We start from the raw sequence: 4,341 nt of genomic DNA on the forward strand, positions 1-4,341 counted from the left end.
CAACTAGATGGGACTCGACTTGTTAACAATTCACCTTTTTAATTTTTAATTACTATGATGCCAGATTTTTTCGAAACTACTTGTGTTGTGCTTACCCACTTACTATCAGAAATAGGGTAGATAATCCCAACATCAAGTAGTTTGAGAACTTCAGTTTTCACAACATCTTTCATGTATGGATTTAATCTCCTTTGTGGTTGTTGAGATGTTTTTGCATTTTCTTCTAAGTGCATTTTGTGAGTGCAAATTAGTGGATTAATGCCCTTGAGATCTTTTAGTGTCCAACCAATTGCATCTTTATGTCTTTTAAGCATATCAACTAATTTACCTTCTTTATCACTTGCTAGTTTGGAATAAATTACCATCGGATATGTTTCATCTTCTCCAAGAAATGCATACTTCAATTCTTCTGGCAAGGGTTTTAACTCCAATATGGGTGGTTCGTCTTTGTTCTCATATTTTGCATCAACTTCTTTCTCTGATCCTGGTAACGGGTGATACCTGATAAGATCATCAAGATCAATTTCAATATTTTCTTTAACAGTTTCAATTGAACAAATATCTAATTGATCACAAGTACTCTCTTCTTGAATGTTTTCTTCCACAAAAGTTTCAATAAGATTTTCATCTTCACTTTCATCTCCTTTGTCATGTGGTTGCTTACAAAGATTTAACACATTAAGCTCCAAGGTCATGTTACCAAATGACAACTTCATTATTTCATTCCTGCAATTTATAAGAGCATTAGAAGTTGCTAAAAATGGACGACCTAAAATTACAGGAATTGCATTACAAGCTTCGATAGGTTGTGTATCTAAAACTATGAAATCGACAGGATATACAAAGTTATCAACTTGGACCAACACGTCTTCTACCATACCTCTTGGCACTTTAACAGATCTATCAGCAAGTAAAAGTGTTACCGAAGTAGGTTTTAACTCGCCTAGATTGAGTTCTTGATAAACTGAATATGGAAGTAAATTCACACTAGCTCCAAGGTCAAGCAAGGCTTTTTTAATCTTTCGTTCTCCAATAATACAAGAAATAGTAGGACAACCAGGGTCTTTGTATTTCAAAGCATTATTATTCTGAATGATTGCACTTACTTGTTCGGCTAAAAATGCTTTCTTTTTCACATTCAATTTTCTTTTCACAGTGCACAAGTCTTTCAAAAATTTGGCATATGATGGTACCTGTTTTATTGCATCTAATAAAGGAATATTAACTTTTACTTGTTTAAAAATATCATATATATCAGAATTCAAATTTGATTTTTTTGTATTTTTCAATGCATGAGGGAATGGTGGTGACACTGTCTGTTGAACCTCCTCTTCGCAAGTTATGGGTTCCACTTCCTTACCCTTTGGAGTTGATTTATCATCATCTTCACAAGGTTCAAGAATGGATTTTTCCACAACCTTACCACTTCGAAGGGTAATAACAGATTTTACCTGATCCATCGGTTGAGTTCCAGAAGTTCCAGTTTGTGAATGATGATCCTTGGGATTAGGCAGAGGTTGTGAAGGAAATTTACCTTTTTCATGAACATTAAGTGCAGATGCAAATTTAGCAAGAGTATCTTTCAAATCTGTCATGGTTTGAGCAGTTTGAGTATTGATAGACTCTTGCTTTGCAATGAAAGAATTCAATATATCTTCCAAATTCCTTTTAGGTGGAGGAACATAAGGTGCATAATTTTGAAAATTTTGTTGATTTTGGAAATGTGGTTGTGAAAATTGTGCAGCATTATCATTCCTCCAACTAAAATTTGGATGATTTCGCCAACCTGGATTGTAACTTTGAGAAAATGGTTCAAAATTTGGCCTTTTGAGATTGTTTAAAACATTGGCTTGTTCATGGAGACATTCTTTAAAAGAAGGCAAAGTGGGACAATCTTTTGTAGAATGATCACTTGTATCACAGATGTGACATGCAATTTCTTGAACAGATTTTAATTGACAATTCTTTTTCAATTCAAGTGCCTCAACTTTTCTTGCCAAAGAGGTAAATCTAGCTTGAAGATCATGTTCATCTTTGAGAGTGTACATACATCCACCAGATGTAGGAGATTGAATCTTGTTTGATGGTTCGATTGTACCTATAGTGTCCCAATTTTGAGCATTTTCAGCTAATGAATCAAGATACTCAATTGCCTCATTTGAATCTTTATCTTCAAATGTTCCATTACATATAAATTCTACTATTTGCCTATCTTTAGGTGTTAAGCCTTCATAAAATTGAGAAACAACTCTCCAAATTTCAAAACCATGATGAGGACAAAGATTAAGAAATTCTTTATATCTATCCCAACACTGATAAAAAGTTTCTCCTTGTTTTTGAGTGAAAATGATGATTTGCCTTTTGAAAGAATTTGTTCTATGAGATGGAAAAAACTTTTTCAAAAATTGTTGTTGCAATTCATTCCATGATCGAATGGATCCCGATCTAAGATTTTGTAGCCAAGTTTTAGCTTTATCTTTTAAAGAAAAAGGAAAAAACTTAAGTCGAATGGTGTTCATGCTACTATTTAGATCATTATATGTGTTGCACACTTCTTCAAACTCTCGTAAATGCATGTATGGATTTTCAGAATCTAAACCATGAAAGTTGGGTAAAAGTTGGATAATACCAGGCTTAAAATTGAAATGAGATGCATCAGGGGGAAAAACTAGACATGAAGGTGCACTAGTACGTGTAGGATTCATGTGATCTCTAAGTGTTCTTCGTCTATCATGATCATGTTGAGATTGAATTTCATCTTCATTTTCTTGGATGGGTTCTTCTGCCATATTTTGTAAAAATAAAAGGTTATTTCGAATGAGTCGACCACTAAGTGTACGTGACCAAATGCTCATGCAAATGCAAATGAAAAAGAATAAAAACACACAAAAGCAATAAAAATTCAAATAAAGAAAAATAAACTATAAACAAAATTAAATAGACTTGAAATTAAATTATACTTCCGCGGCAACCGCACAAAAAAACTTGTTGTCACTTTGATTGTTGCACTCCCAAGAGCAGGTTATCCACAAGTAGTATAATTCGGTGAGTCCGATATCGTATCCACAGGGAAGCTAAGGTAATTACAAGTCCACTACAATGTCTTTTTGTTTTGTTTTTGTTTTTGTTTCTTTTTAATTTTAATTGTTTAAATCTTTAATGAGTAAATTTTAATTGTTCATATTTTAATTTAAATAGTTGAGATTAAAGGATCCACTCTTGGTATTTTAATAAAGTTAACATTAACGAACAATATTGAAATCCACTTAATAAAATGGTTCCAAAATATTAAATAATCATATTTATATTATGTTATAAATTATTATCTTATAAGTATATAATATATACCAAAACTTATAAATGTGGTCAAGTATTTATTGTGCTATATATATTTGTAAACACTAAATCAAGGTTCCCACTTTAAATGGTTGGTAAAACCAAACAAACATTTAAATGGTACCAATAAATTAATACTATGATATATTCATATATAATAAATCAAGGAATCCAAGTTAAATGGTTGGTAAAACCAAACTAACATTTAAATGGTTCCAAGAATTTAGTGTAACATATAGCAACAATAAATCAAAACTCCCACTTATAAGTAGGGTATAAAAATGCTTAAAGAAATAAATATAACATAAACAATAAATAATGATTAAATAATATAAAACATAGATTCTTACCTTTTAATAACCTTATTATCATGCCAAGAGTTTCACCTTATCATCTCAACTTTAGGAAGTTAGCTATTCATTATTCAAAGTGTAAAACTTTGAATATGAAATTAACATGCTAATTGTATTTAAATGAAGAAATAAAGGAAAAATATAGAGAGAAATATTATGAACTCAAAGGTTTGTTCATAGAATGAGGGATATCTCAATACATTACAATGCACCCCTATTTATAGCCAAATTTGGGGAGACAACCACAAATAAAATATTATTTTTTTACACATAAGTCTTCATTGGTGTTTCAAGATATTATATTATATTACACATCACTTTTTAAAATCTTCTTCTCCGAATTTGCTTCTTCTCATAAAAAGAGACATGTGGATAATTGAGTTGTCTAGTTGTGGTATTTTTTTCAACCATTTGACCAAGTAATTTGAGAGATATGGTCAAAATACTAGAGCATGGTAAAACTGCCACTCCTTTGGTAACTTTATTTGTTGCTTAATTTTATCCCAATTGTGAGAGGATTTTTATCTCATACTTGTCAACAATATTGTAGATATTATAATCAACTTTCTACAGGTCCAAGAATCATCTTAATTCCATTTGCAACGCCAAGTTTATTCTTGTTTTATCGAACCTGTAAAAAATAGTAAAAACT

General features: G+C 31.2%; 1 non-coding gene across 1 annotated transcript; it reads left to right on the forward strand.

Annotated features, from left to right (window-relative positions):
* Nucleotides 1-2,262: 2,262 nt before the first annotated feature.
* LOC140981913 (small nucleolar RNA R71) lies at nucleotides 2,263-2,371 on the forward strand. Its single transcript, XR_012176186.1, has one exon. It is a non-coding gene; the product is annotated as a small nucleolar RNA R71 (small nucleolar RNA).
* Nucleotides 2,372-4,341: the final 1,970 nt, after the last annotated feature.

This window comes from Primulina huaijiensis, chromosome 7 (genome assembly GCF_012295235.1).
Source record: "Primulina huaijiensis isolate GDHJ02 chromosome 7, ASM1229523v2, whole genome shotgun sequence".
NCBI classification, from domain to species: Eukaryota; Viridiplantae; Streptophyta; class Magnoliopsida; order Lamiales; family Gesneriaceae; genus Primulina; species Primulina huaijiensis.